The 15,552-nt window shown below is 39.1% G+C and overlaps 1 protein-coding gene and 1 long non-coding RNA gene across 2 annotated transcripts in view; one reads left to right on the top strand and one right to left on the bottom strand.

The window, feature by feature from the left end:
- Positions 1–4,506: 4,506 nt before the first annotated feature.
- LOC122481660 lies at positions 4,507–7,321 on the bottom strand. The gene is made up of 2 exons (XR_006296908.1): positions 6,887–7,321; positions 4,507–4,702 (listed from the first exon to the last, which is right to left on the bottom strand). It is a non-coding gene; the product is annotated as an uncharacterized LOC122481660 (long non-coding RNA).
- A 519-nt stretch (positions 7,322–7,840) lies between these two features.
- Positions 7,841–15,552, top strand: part of ICA1L (islet cell autoantigen 1 like) — a 90,766-nt gene continuing 83,054 nt past the window's right edge. Inside the window, exon 1 of the mRNA XM_043577515.1 lies at positions 7,841–8,499. The gene's annotated coding sequence lies outside the window, so the exon portion shown is untranslated. The remainder of the gene's footprint in view (positions 8,500–15,552) is intronic.

The following is a 15,552-nucleotide window of genomic DNA, read 5'->3' as shown; positions in this document are numbered from 1 at the left end:
CACTTGGGTGGCTTAGTTGGTTAAGCATCTGACTTTTGATTTGGGCTAACGTCATGATCTCACGGTTCATGAGATCTAGCTCTGTGTCAGGCTGCGTGCTGACAGCATGGAGCCTGCTTGGGATTCTCTCTCTCCCTTTCTCTGCTGTGTGCACATACCTGCATGCTCTCTCTCTCAATAAAGAGATAAACTTAAAAAAAAAAAAAGAATTGTAACAGTGACCTAAGTGCAAAGAAAGATGTAAATGTAAGGTAGAGAGGTGGCATAGAGAAGGGAGCAATTAGCTTTGTGGGGAGCAAGTTGGATGTCAAGAAAGGCATCATAGAAGAGTAATATTTGAGCCAGACAGATCTGGACAGATACTGGTTGGGGGTGGAAATGCTCCCTCTGCCAGAGCACAAACCATCAGAAATGATAGCTTAGAAATAATGTGAGGAAAGAAGGAATCATATTTCTTCATATGCTAAGAAGTTTAATTTTGTTTCCTCTTTTAGGTAAAACTGCCTGCAGGTCTCATCTAAGACATCTTTTTATTATTATTATTAAATATAATTTATTGTCAAATTGGTTTCCATACAACACCCAGTGCTCATTCCAACAAGGGCCCTCTTCAACGCCCGTTACCCACTTTCACCTCTCCCCCACCCCCCATCAACCCTCAGCTTGTTCTCAGTATTTAAGAGTCTCCTCCCTCTCTCTAACTTTTTTTCCCCCCCTTTCTTCTCCCCCATGGTCTTCTGTTAAGTTTCTCAGGATCCACATATGGGTGAAAACATGGTAAGACATGATGATCTTTTTGAGAACCATGAAAACAAAACCTGGCTATGATGATTACTCAGAGATTATTAGGGTAGAAACTTGAGTTATATAGGATTTTTAATTCTACATAGAATGCAGAAAAACAGTAGATTTTCTATGAATAGATGACCAGTGTTTGTTTTGTCATATCCTTTTCTTTTGAATTTAGAATGACCATTTTGGAACTACTGTCATCAATGCATAATAATATTATCAGAATGCTTCCTAACACTGTTGAGGAAAACAAATTAAAACTTAGATTTATATAAAATACACATAATCGCAAAATGAGCAAATAACCCTGCAAATGAAATACTATCTGGGAACTTCTGATGATAACATTGAATCTTTTCACAAAAAATCTTTTGATGTATTCTAATTTTGAAAAATCAGTTGCTTATATAAAGCAAATATAAGGAGAAATCATCTTTATACTACTATATCTTATAAAAGGAAAAAAATTCATTTGGAGACTGCATATACAAGCAATATTCATTTAGTATTTATTTTATTTTAAAAGCCACTGAGTGGTTGTGCCTGGGTGGCTCAGTTGGTTGAGCATCTGACTCTTGTTTTCAGTTTAGATCATAATCCCAGGCTTTTGGGGTTGAGCCCCGTGTCAGGCTCTGTGCTAACCTGCACGGAGCCTGGTTGGGATTCTCTTTCTGCTCTTCACTTACTCGTGCTCGCTCTCTCTCTCTCAAAATAAATTTTAAAAACTTACAAAGATTCTCTCTCCCCCTCTTGCACTCATGCACGCTCTCTCTAAAATAAAAATAAACAAAAAAGCCACTAAATGGAATCAGGTTTCAGAAAGCAAGTAAAAAAATAAACCTTAAGGGGCGCCTGGGTGGCTCAGTCGGTTAAGTAGCCAACCCCGGCTCAGGTCATGATCTCACGGTCCGTGAGTTCAAGCCCCGCATCGGGCTCTGTGCTGACAGCTCAGAGCCTGGAGCCTGTTTCTGATTCTGTGTCTCCCTCTCTCTGACCCTCCCCCGTTATGCTCTGTCTCTCTCTGTCTCAAAAATAAATAAACGTTAAAATTAAAAAATAAACCTTAATGTGTAATTAATATTTTATCTCTTTTCCTTGTTTTTATTAAGCTTTTTATTTTAACTCCAGTATAGTTATCATAGTGTTATATTAGTTTCAGGTGTATAATATAGTGATTCAACGATTCCATACATCACCCAGTGCTCATCACAAGTGTACACCTTAAATCGCCGATTTCACCCATCCACCCAACCTCCTCCCCTATGGTAACCATGTTTTTTCTCTGTAGTTAAGAGTTTCTTAGTTTGCCCTTTTTTCCTTTGCTTGTTGGTTTTGTTTCTTAAATTCTACATATGAATGAAATCATGGCATTTGTCTTTCTCTGACTTAAAATTTAACTCAGCATTATACTGTAGCTCCATCCATGTCCTTGCAAATGGCAAGATTTCATTCCTTTTTATGGTTAAATAACATGTCATTGTGTATGTATACGTATATGTGTATATACACATCTATTTCACATCTTCATTTATCAGTGGATACTTGGGCTGTTTCCTTGGTTTGGCTATTATAAATAATGCTGCAACAAACATAGGGATTGCATGTATCTCTTTGAATTAGTGCTTTTGTATTTTGGAGGTAAATACCCAGTAGTGTGATTACTAGATTGTAGGGTGGTTGTATTTTTAGCTTTTTGAGGAAACTCCATACCATTTTCCACAGTGGCTGCACCAGTTTGCATTCCCACCAACAGTGCAAGAGGGTTCCTTTTTCTCCACATCCTCCCCAACACCTGCCTTTTCTTGTGTTTTTTATTTTAAGCTAAGTATATCTTTAATGTAACTTAGAATTGGGGGGGGGGGGATGGTATTGCTTAATTGAATTAGATAGACTATTTTTGTTCCATTATCCACCAATATTCACAGATTTGAAGAAGTAAATTATTTTCTGGCAGTCTATTAAAATGGCAAGAAAAAAAAATCCACCATAGCAATCCTTTGACATTAAAATGACTAAATGATCTTTATTTTAAAGGAGGAGGGGTGCCTGTGTGGCTCAGTTGGTTGAGTGTCTGACTTCAGCTCAGGTCATGATCTTGCAGTTTGAGTTCAAGCTCTACATGGGGCTCTCTGCTGTCAGCACAGAGCCTGCTTAGATCCTCTTTCCCCCCTCTTTCTCTGCCCCTCGCCCATTCATCTTCACTCTCTCAAAAATAAATATAAAAAAAGTTTTTTTTAAAGCAGGAATATATGTGTCAGAGAGGTCAAGTTACTTGACGAGATTTCATGCAGCCAGTAAATAGAGTCACAATTTGAATTTGGATGTATCGTTGTCTAGAGGTCAAGTTCTTAACTAGTATATATTTTGCCAATTGGCATCCAGAAGAACGATGTATTTATAAATGTGAAGAATAAGTTTGGAGATGTCTTCATATACAAGGTTATATATAAATTTAAGTGGCATTTATTGGTACCAAATTACCATGTTAGGTTCAGCTTTGCATGTTCTTGCCTTTAAAATTGATTTCCATATTAGTATCCCACAAAATGTAATATATGCATAATAATTATATGCATAATAATATATGTGTTCTTTAAAGATTCATTTCTTTTCATATAGGAATTGTATGAGCAAAAGGAAACTTTAGAAATTATCTTGTTATTCACTCATGTCATTTGAATTATCACATTATTCATGTTATTAAAGGAAACCACAACCCAGACAGCTTAAATATCGAGTATGAAGGTGTACAGCCAATTGATGAAGATAGGACACATGCCTCTGAGTAATAAAGACTACAGAGAAATGGGTGTGCCTCGGTGGTTCAGTCAGTTAAGTGTCCAACTTCAGCTCAGGTTATGATCTCATGGTTCATGGGTTCAAGCCCCATGTCAAGCTCTGTGCTGACAGCTCAGAGCCTGGAGCCTGCTTTAGATTCTGTGTCTCCCTTTCTCTCTGATCCTCCCCTGCTCGTGCTTTTGTCTCTGTCTCTCAAAAATAAATAAATGTTAAAAAAAAAAAAAAAAGACTACAGAGAATGATCTTGTTAGGTACAATCTGATAGAAAGTTGAGAAACATGTCAATTCTATGGATAGTTAGTAAAAGTATAGACAACATGCCTGGGAATTACTAATACCAAATTAAGTTCAATGGTTGTTTCAGGGGGAGGAAACCATACTTTTTAAAATCTGTCTATAACACTTCACATTTAAAAAAATCATCCTAATGTCTCTAATTGTAGCCTTACTTGAATCAACACAAATGCAATATGGGAGAGAGCATGTTTAGCTAGCCACATGTAAGTAAATACTAGTGTGGGCATCTGGGAAGATAGCTCACCATACCCTCACTAACTACCTGACTTGTTAACTGACCTGTTACTTCTGACTTCCTTGATAAGATCAAACAAATTACTGAGAAAGTAGAACACCTTGAAGAAATGGAGCTATTTCCATGGCATCAAGTTCAGTAAATCCCTAATCCTTAATGAGAGTAAAACAGTACAGGGGCACCTGGATGGCTTAGTCGGTTGAGCATCCAACTCTTGATTTCGGCTCAGCTCATGATCTCACAGTAGTGGAATTGAGCCCCACATCTGAGGGTTGAGCATGGAGCCTCTGTGGGATTCTCTCTCCCTCTCTCTGCCCTCCCCCCACAAACTCTCTCTCAAAACAAATAAGTAAAACAGTACAAAAGTATAGAATTCTTAGTACGTTTTTAAATATCAATTGAAGTTTTATTTAAGAGATAAACCAGAGGTTTGCTTGATAGTGCAAAAGATCGTTGCTGTTTATTGCTCTGGGATTGCAGATTTGTGAAGCTCCATATTCCAAGATATCTAATGGTCGTCTTTTCTAGTTCACTTGTAGAAGCCTACCGTGGAGGAAAACACTTTACACTACGATAAATCTGTTGATAGAAAATTAAATAACACTTCTATAACTGTTTGTACTTCTAGATGAAATTAAATCCTCCCATATAAAAATATTTTAATGGTGTTAAATTGTTTTCTAAAAACTTATTTATGAACCACTACATTTTAACTACTGTGGGCGCCTATTTATTTAAGGTACTAACTAGTACAAGGCATTTAAATATTTTCTTACCAACAGCTAAAGGAGGATTAATTCACTCTACAAACATTTATCAAATATATGATTAAGGAAACCTGATTCGAAGAGTGTCAGTAGCTTAACCTTGTTTGCTGAAACCATTCTTATACTCTGCTGCCACTTACCTGCTTTTCTTAGTGACCTGTGAAGGAAAAGTGATTATGTATGAATGCTACATTTTATGGTGTCTTGTGTATCTAAGTAATTTTCTCCAAGTAAGTGAACAAAGCCAACACCCCTTGCCCACAGTCACTTCTCTGACTTTCTGGTATATTTCTTGGAGGGCCTTTCTCTGCTTCAGATTGGGCTGAAAAACTATTTCATATCCTCTTAAGTTAAACTTCATCCTGTTTGGAACAAGCATTTTCTAAAATATCCCAAGTAACTTAATATATGTTTCATGATAACATTATGAAAGTCGTTTTGCTTACTCTATTAGAATAATTTATTCTTTGGGAAGAAAGGTGTTCAATTCTTTTCAGGTATTTTATACAGTATCCTTCAGTTGTCAATTAGCTGTCTTTGCTTCTGTTCATTTATTGATTGAATGCACATTCAGAATGCAGTATGTATTAGGCACTGTGTTAAAAGAGATAAAGCTACTAAACAGCCTAAATGTACCTTGGAGGAGCTAAGGATCCAATGGGGAAGACAGAGAAATAATTACAATTATTGAGAGCAGAGGTATGTCCTTACGTGGGACGCCAAACTTAGCACGAGTTAGTCAGGAAAGATCTGAGGAAGTACAGCAGTTATCTTTATTGCCAAATGCTAATTCTTACCCTTTTAAGGATCTGGACTTTGAGAATCTGAGGAAAGCTGTGGACTCTCTCTGAGGTTGCTGCCCCCCATGGGGTTAATGAGGTTGAAACTAACAGGAAATCTAAAGTTTTTCAGAGGCCTGTTTCTCCCTAATCAGCTATCGTTTGTTTTCAGACCCCACTAACAAATCCACTAGGGAGACCTGGGCTAAAAAGTCACAGATAAGTTCCCGCCTATGAACAGCAAGGCCCTGTCTTCCTTACCCTAGATAATGAGCCCAAGACCCCATCCATTTTGATCTAGGCTCTCTTGGAACATGCCCATAGCCCCTGTGTCCTAAGATGACCTCCTGACAGTAGAGGCTGAATTGTGCCTCATTTTAAGTCTCCACCTCAAAGTGAGTATGCTCAGTGTGCATGCCCCATCTTTCCTCATGAATTACCATAAATTTCTCCACCTTTTTCATCAGCATATATGTAATCACAACCCCTTCTAGGAGGCAGATTTGAAGCTTGCCCTTTTATCTCTTTGGCTGCCTCTGGAATAAACCCTTTCCTTGCAAATATGACGTCTCAGTGATTGGCTTTGTGTGCTTTGGGCAGTGGAACTTGGCTTTGGTTACATTTCCAACAATTAGAAAAAAAAAAGATACCGAAAGTTTGATTATTATTTCAGGTATTCACCTGTTCGTTGAAACCCCATGTATCTCAGTAAGAATCCCTAGTCTAAAGATATCTCAATTTTTTTCAATCCAAATTAACTCTAGTATAAATAGCCTATTCTTTTTCCTATTCTAAAACCACTTTCTGGTTTTTTAGGTAAGTATTTTGTAATATTATAGAATCTCACTCCATCTTTCATGATCTTATAGACTTTAGTTATCACCTGGAGTGTAAGCTTTTTTCCTCGCTAGCCTATGTCACAGTTGTAGTTCATACTTTGTGGAGCTTTAGAAAAGTTGATAGGATTTTTTGAATCACCTTTAAAAAGAAAGCACTTTGAATTTATATTATCTTACACCAGTAACAATTTACTTTTGCCTTGTTTCCAATTTTTTTCTTCAATTTTTAGGCTTAAATTTTGCCTTTTACTTTTGAAGACTCATTTATGACAACAAATTTAGGCTATGTGTATGTGCATTTGAGGTCAGTTATTAACAGTTGCTAACTTAATCATCTTTAAACCTTTAAGAGTTAAAATATAACACATGAACAGTTACCGCGTGCGGGCACTGGTACTGAGAAGCGCCCCGATTCAGGAATGACTGAGGCTCAGAAGCATATAGCCCGGTAGAGATGGTCTCTCGGAGGGCCTGGCAGGTGCGGTGCCGCCCCGGAGGCAGGGAGGGACCCGGGTTTAGGAAAGGAAACAGGGAATGCCTCAGAGGTCTCACAAACAGTTCCTTAATTCCGATATTCTGACCGGTTTGGTATTTGTTAGTAAACGAATTTGGTAGCGAAGGAACAGAAAGGGTCTAGGAGTTCATCAAAAAACGGACCGAGAGCCGGGCTTCGGTGGGGTTCGGGAAGAGCCGGAGAGGGCGAGAACGCGGACGCCGGACGGAGATGCCGAAGGCAGCGCGGCTTCCGCGCGCGCCAGGCCGCCCGGTTTAAATCTCCCGCCTCCCGCAGCCGGAGCCCGACACCTCCACGCACGGGTGCGGAGGGGCACGGGCTGCGGGAGTGGCCCGGTAGCGTCGCGGGGCTCGCGGGTGGCGGCGCCGGGAACGGGTGCTGTGACGGACCTCCGCGCAGTTAAGCGCGACCCGAGGTGGCGGAGGACCGGCGCGTCGCGGTTCCAGCGTCGCGGTGAGAGTCTGCGGCCTCCCAGTGGCGGTCAGGCCGCGCCCTCTCCGGGCCTGGCGGGCCGGAGGCCAAACCCTCGTTTCCGTGGAGACGCCCTGAGGTGGAAGCGCGGCGGGAGGCGCCTGCCACGCGCGCACGCTGTCTCTCGAGGCCTCGCCGGCCCCTGCGGCCTCCCCCTGGGACGAAGTCCTGGTCCGCGCTCCTCCGGGCAGAACCCGCAAGGAGTGGTTTCTGGAGAGGCTGGGTCCTCTCCGGACGAAAGGAGCTTTCTTTCACGCCGCCCCGGTAGCGAACGTGCGCACCAGCCTGAGGCTTATTTGGGTGATTTCTCTGGAAGGTGGAGATCGCTTCCATTAGAGGCAGGTGTTCACAGCATTTAGGTGCTTTCCTGCTGACCTCTTTTTTCTGTTGTGTTTATTTTTATGTCATTATTTTGTGATGGAAACGCCTTCTTTAGAAACGAAGTGGCAAGCGTTTGGTAAAAACAAAACATAAGTGAATGTGCGGCGTAAGGCGAACCGCGGAATGCTAGAGCTCCCGAGGGGTTCCGCGCACAAATACTGCGGCCTGAGGCCGTGAACCCAGCCCCGTGCACCTATCCGGCTCTTGGAAACGCGGATCACCTGGTCGGGTGCCGAAATGATGTCAGTGGTCAGATACCTGATGCCTGAGAAAGATGGGAGAGAGGAAAAAAATCCGATCTGGCAACGAACCCGCGATGCTGTGGGTTTGCCGGTAGAGGGGGTGGGATTATTTTTCATGTAATAGATGATGTTAATGCGCAGAGCATGAAAGCTGTTATAAGCTATGGGTCACTGGGAAATAGCTTATTGGGAAGATCACGTTTGTCCATGGTTTTGGATTTTCTTTAAGCATTTATGTATTGATTTATTTAGTTTAGACTTAGACAACGTACTGTAAGGCGATATTACATCATCTTAACATCAGTATTTATGAAGTAGCCACAGGTGCCTCATCTTTTAATAGGAGTTAATTACGCATTTATAGACCAAATAAACATCTGATGGTATGTATACATTTTTTATATGATGAAAAATTTTAATCGTTTTATATTTATCTGTGCCCATCATTACCAGTATTCTTTGAAATGTCTGTATTTAATAACTCAGAATGATTGTGCATCTAGCCATTGAAACAGCAATGTGCAAGACATTGTTCTAATTATCAGTAATTTATAATTGCTAGACAAATCATCATAATTTTGGAGTTAAATGGGTGCTCAGAGATCAAGTGTGAAAGCTGCAAACATGAGACTGGTTGGGAAAACTAGGAAGCCACATTTTTTTTATACATACTTATTATAAAGCAATTAATAAAGCAAAATTTGTACCAGTGACTGAACTGGTACCAAATACTTCACTGTCAGACTTCATGATTTTATCGTGTCGTATGTCCTATATTTTACATTTTTGACTTTGTTGATTTTATTGATTTGCCTGTTTTCTATTTCACATATTTGATTCCTATTTTCATTTTTTTCTTTTACTTTGTGTTTAATTTGTTCATCTTTTTCTAATTTATTAAGGTGGAAGCATAAATAATATAGTTTTTCCTTTTTATGTAAGCATTTAAAGCTATAAGTTTTCCTCTAAGCATGCTTTAGCTACATCCCACAAACATGGGATATTTTCATTATCATTTAGTTAAAAATATTTAAAAGTTTAAGTTCTATGATCCCTTATTTATTTAGGTGTGCTATTTTATTTCCAAATATTTTGGAATTTTTTTAGGTAGTTCATTGCTATTGATTTCTAAATTAACAATGTCGTGCTCAGAAAACATGTATTATTTCAATACCTTTAAATTTATCGAGAATTTTTTCCTTGCCTAACCTATGGTCTGTCTTGGTGAGTGTTCAGTTACCCTTGGGGGAAAATGTGTATTCTACTGGTGGTGGATGGAATAGTCTAAATGTCATTTAGGTCAAGCTGGTTGAGAGTGTTGCTTGAGCCTTTTATCTTCACATTTTAATGTCTCTTTATTCCATCAGTTACTCTGGGAGAAGTGTTAAGTTTTAGTTATGATTAACTATGATTGTAGATTTATCTATTTTCCCCTTCAGTTCTGTCAGTTTTTGAAAAATATTTGGTAGTGTTATCAGTCACATACACATTTAAGACAGCTGTGTCCTTTTGATAGATTGACCACTTTATCATTATTAAACGTCCATTCTATTCCCAAAAATACTTTTTACATGGAAGCCTGTCCTGTATGACATTAATACAAGCTTAATGTTTGCCTCTTGCTTTTTCCTTTTAACACATCTGTGTATTTATGTTTAAAATGTGTTTGTTATAAACTATATACAGTTGGTTTGTAGTTGTTTATCCAGTCTCACAACAACCTCTGTGTTTTAATAGTGGTATGTAGTTCATTTTTTATTTTTATAACTTTTTTCTGTGTTTGGGTTAAGTATATTGGTATTCTTTTTCCATTTTTTCATTTATTCTTTAGTCTTCTTCCCTGCCTCCTTTTTGGATGAACTGAGCTTTTAGAAAAATATTTCTTGTCCTGTCTTTTTAGTTTTATCTCTTCATGTTATTTTTTTATTGGTAGTACTAGAGATTTCATATGTATCTTAAATTTATCATAGCTTATTTTCAAATCTATTTTAGTATTTTATGAGCAGTGTAAGAATATTATCATTTATACTTGTAATGACCATCTCACCTTATGTGCCCTTACATACTTTACTTCTACATGTGTCCTATATTTTTAAAAATGTAATGAATCAATCTTTTAGTGAAATTTAAAGATGCATGTATATATGTAATGTTTAAAAATTCCTTTGTATTTATCAATATATTTACCCTTTTTTCTCTCTTGCTTCCTGTAGAGCTGAGTTTCTATGTTATTTTTCTTCACCCTAAAGAATATTTAGATTTTTTTTTTGTAACACAGGTCACTGTGGCCTTTCAACTGTATCTGTCTGAAGTTTTACTTTGCTTTCATTTTTGAAGGATATTTTTATTAGATACAGAATTCTTGGCCAGCTTTTTTTTTTTTTTTCCAGGACTTAAAGATACAGTTTGCTTGTTTTTTGCTCTCCTTTATTTTGTGAAGTAGCCTCCTCTTCTTCCTCTTTTCTCCCAAGATGAGAGCAGTCAGGAATCTCTTCAGTCCTAGGGCTAAGCATTTTCTGGATTTTCAGATCATGAGCTTTCCTGCATCCTCAGCCCTCTTATGTACTTTCAGAAAACACTAAATTTTATAGATTATCTAACTTATCCTCAGTGTTAGGATGGAATTAATTTTCTCTTGCAACTTTCTGAAGTGGAAATGGAAGACCAGTACAATACTGATTGAATTGATATTGCTTAAAATCTTTTTATTACTCTTAATTAGATTTTTTCTGGTATTCTTACAGTCGTTTTCCTAGTGAATTTTATTTTATTATTTATTAATTTTTTTTAAGGTTTATTTTTGAGAGACAGAGTGTGAATGGGAGAGGGGCAGAGAGAGAGAGAGAGAGAGAGAGAGAGAGAGAGAGAGAGAGAGACAGAATCTGAAGGAGGCTCCAGACTCTGAGCTGTCAGCACAGAGCCTGACCCAGGGCTCGAACCCATGAGCCGTGAGATCATGACCTGAGCTAAAGTCCAGTGCTTAACCGACTGAGCCACCCAGGTGCCCCGATTTTATTATTTTTTAAAATATTTATTTGTTTATTTTGAGGGAGCATGCACAAGCAAGCAGGGGAGGGGCAGAGAGAGAGGGAGACAGAGAATCCCAAGGAGGCTTCACACTGTCAGCGTGGAGACTGACACAGGGCTCAAACTCACGAACCATGAAATGATGACCTAGCTGAAATCATGAGTCGGTCGCCCAACTGACTGAGCCACCCAGGTGCCCCTAGGTTATTTTTTTTAAATAAGCTCTGTGCCCAACATGGGGCTTCAACTCATGATCCTGAGATCAAGAGTCATATGCTTTATGGACTCAGCCAGCCAGGTGCTTTTGAAAGATTAAAAAAAGAAAAAAAAAAGATGGATGTTAAGTTTTATTAAATACCTTTTTATCATGAGAGATGAATAACTTAACATACTTTTTGCTAATATTTTAATGGTATGTTCAGGAATTTTTATCACAGATAATTTTCATCAAATTTTTCTTATTTTTTACATGTACCTATTATTTTAATAGTTATAACAATTCTGTTTTGTTTGTTACAATCACATTTAGAGTTAACTGAATTAAATCCCTTTTTACCATTTCTCCATTTTATAAATTCTTCATTGTTAAATTTTTTTATTATTTATTTAATTTTCTTGAGAGACTGAGAGGGCACAAGTGAGCGAGGTGCAGAAAGAGAGAGGGAGAGAGAATCCCACAAGGGGCAAAAAGGGAGTGAGAGAGAAGTGGGGCTCATTTGAAGTGGGGCTTGTGCTCACCCATAACAGGGCTCAAACTCACGAACAGTGAGATAGTGACCTGTGAGATAGTGACCTGAATCAAAGTCTGATGCTTAACCAACTGAGCCGGCCAGGTACTCCAATAAGTTCTTCATTTTTAAATTTTTCTTTTTTAACGTTTATTTATTTTTGAGACAGAGAGAGACAGAGCATGAATGGGGGAGGGTCACAGAGAGAGGGAGACACAGAATCTGAAACAGGCTACAGGCTCTGAGCTGTCAGCACAGAGCCCGACGCGGGGCTGGAACCCACGGACCGTGAGATCATGACCTGAGCCGAAGTCAGACGCTTAACTGACTGCGCCACCCAGGCGCCCCAAGTTCTTCATTTTTAAATACATTAAAAATAAATTTTCGGGGCGCCTGGGTGGCGCAGTCGGTTAAGCGTCCGACTTCAGCCAGGTCACGATCTCGCGGTCCGTGAGTTCGAGCCCCGCGTCAGGCTCTGGGCTGATGGCTCAGAGCCTGGAGCCTGCTTCCGATTCTGTGTCTCCCTCTCTCTCTGCCCCTCCCCCGTTCATGCTGTCTCTCTCTGTCTTAAAAAAATAAATAAACGTTGAAAAAAAAATTAAAAAAAAATAAATTTTCGTTTTAGCATTTATTTTTTGAGAGACAGAGCGTGAGTGGGGAAGGGGCAGAGAGAGAGAGAGAGACAGACAGACAGACAGACCGACAGAATCCAAAGCAGGCTCCAGGCTGTCAGCACAGAGCCCGATGTGGGGCTCAAACTCACGAACTGTGAGACCATGACCTGAGCCGGTCAGATGCTTAACCGATTGAACCACCCAGCAGCCCCACATTTTTAAATACATTGTAGTTGTAAGGGCACCTGGGTGGCTCAGTCGGCTGAGTGCCTGACTCTTAGTTTCTGCTCAGGTCTTGATCTCAGGATTCATGAGTTCAAGCCCTATGGCTCTGCACTGACAGTGGGGAGCCTGCTTGGGATTCTCTCCCTCTCTGCCCCTCCCCCACTTGTGCTGTCTCTCTTGCTCTCAAAATAAATAAACTTAAAAAATAAAATAATTAAAATAATAAAACTAAATACATTTTAGTTGTATGGATTGTGGCTTCAAATAATTTAATTGTTGTTTTATTTGCTCTGGGAAGCATATATTTGTGTTGTATTCCTGATTGTTGCATATTAAAAAAAATCGTTTTCAGATACTCAGCCTTTCTCATATATCGTATCTGGTTGATTCTAAGAAGCACCTGTTCATATTTTCACATCTCTGAAATTATTTCTGAAATCTGAACTTTTTTTAATGTTTATTTATTTTTGAAAGAGCGAGTGAGAGCACAAGCTGGGGAAGGGTAGACAGACAGACAGACTCCCAAGCATGCTCTATGCTGTCACCAGAGACCCCAATGTGGGGCTTGAACTCAAGAACCTAAGATCATGACCTGAACCAAAGACAGGCACTTAACCAACTGAGCCACCCAGGTACCCCTGAAATCAGAATTTTTCATGTATTTGAAAATGGATGATTTGAAAGCACAGTTTACTTTGTAGATTTTTTTCGTGTTTAGAGGTATGTAAAATAATGGCATACCTTTTAAATAATGGTGTCTTCAACTGATGAAATATGGTAAGATAATTCCAAATTATTAGGTTACCATAAAATAATTAAAAAAATTTTTTTAATGTTTATTTATTTCTGAGACAGAGACAGAGCATGAGTGGGGGAGGGGCAGAGCGAGAGGGAGACACAGAATCTGAAGCAGGCTCCAGGCTCTGAGCTATCAGCACAGAGTCCGACGTGGGACTCACACTCACAAACCACGAGTTCATGACCTGAGCTGAAGTCGGATGCTTTACCGACTGAGCCACGCAGGCACCCCAAATAAGCTTTATCTTTAAGGTTGAAAAAGATCAGAAATCTGATGTTTATTTTTGAGAGAGACAGAGACAGAACGTGAGTGGGTTGGGGCAGAGAGAGAGAGAGGCACAGAATCTGAAGCAGGCTCCAGGCTCTGAGCTGTCAGCACAGAGCGTGACACGGGGCTCGAACTCACAAGCTGTGAGATCATGACCTGAGCCAAAGTCGGACGCTCAACCGACTGACTGAGCCACCCAGGTGCCCTGAAAAAGATCAGAAATCTAATAACACAGTGTTCTGAGTTGCAGTGAGCAAGCACTTTACTCCATTGCTGGTGGGCAAAAAAACTGGTACAATCTCTTATACAGGACAGTTTAGCAGAATGAAAATTTTAAATGCATGTAACCTTTGATTCGGCCATTGTACTTCCAGGATTTTATCTTATAGGTAAACTTGCATGTATTTTAAATAATATATGGTTTTTTTCTTATTTTTTATTCAGCATGGTTTAAATGATATTCCAGAAACAATCTAAATATGTATCAATAATAGACCATAGTAGTAAATTATAGTACAACCATTAAATGGAATGTTAAATATCCATTAAAATTATATTCTTCTAAGTAGAAAATCCCATGTCATATTCTTTTTCACTCTGCGTTGTACACAGTACTCACTTTTATCCGTTGTCTCATGTTGCTGAGGAGATGGATGAGGCCAACATAAATTATTTTATTTCTTCTGGATGCTAATAGCATCTTTTCTTTATCCTTAAAACTTGGCAGAATTCTATACAATATCTAAATTTTGATCATTCCCTGTTAATTTTTCCTGAAACATAAGACCTTTCAGTTTTTTACCTCTATATCCTTGAAAATTTTATGTTCCTATTGTCTTTCTGTCCAAAAAAGAGTATTACTTACATTAGATCTCAGTAGTCTGTCTTACAAATCGATCATCTTTGTTCTAACTACTTTGTTAGAATCTAGCCACCTTTATTTTGTAATACTTATTCTGAAGGATTTTCGATGGCTTGCCATCCAAGTTAACTTGGTTTTCTGAATTACCTATTCTACTCAGAGCTGTTTCTTTTTTTTTTTTTTAATTTTTTTTTTAACGCTTATTTATTTTTGAGACAGAGAGAGACAGAGCATGAACAGGGGAGGGGCAGAGAGAGAGGGAGACACAGAATTGGAAGCAGGCTCCAGGCTCTGATCCATCAGCCCAGAGTCCGACGCGGGGCTCGAACTCACGGACCGTGAGATCATGACCTGAGCTGAAGTCGGACGCTTAACCGACTGAGCCACCCAGGCGCCCCCCAGAGCTGTTTCTAATACGATTTCAAGTTCTGTGGTATTTTTTTCCCCTTGTATCTTTTGCTTTTTCAGTTCTTTTCAAAAATCTGTTTCATCAAGTCATATTCTATATAACTATATAGTTATAGTCCATATAACTATATATATGTTATAGTCCATATAACTATATATATGTTATAGTTCATATAACTATATAGTTAGTCTATATAACTATATATACTGTATATAGTCTATATAATTATATATATTATCTGATGCAAACCAGTTTTCTTTAAAATTCTATTAAGATTCGGGGCCCCTGGGTGGCGCAGTCGGTTAAGCGTCCGACTTCAGCCAGGTCACGATCTCGCGGTCCCTGAGTTCGAGCCCCGTGTCGGGCTCTGGGCTGATGGCTCGGAGCCTGGAGCCTGTTTCTGATTTCTGTGTCTCCCTCTCTCTCTGCCCCTCCCCCGTTCATGCTCTGTCTCTCTCTGTCCCAAAAATAAATAAAAAACGTTGAAGAAAAAAAAAATTCTATT

The sequence above is a fragment of the Prionailurus bengalensis genome, chromosome C1, assembly GCF_016509475.1.
Source record: "Prionailurus bengalensis isolate Pbe53 chromosome C1, Fcat_Pben_1.1_paternal_pri, whole genome shotgun sequence".
Lineage (NCBI taxonomy): Eukaryota > Metazoa > Chordata > Mammalia > Carnivora > Felidae > Prionailurus > Prionailurus bengalensis.
The sequence above is the reverse complement of the archived record's forward strand: the minus strand, read 5'-3'. Positions and strand labels throughout refer to the sequence as shown.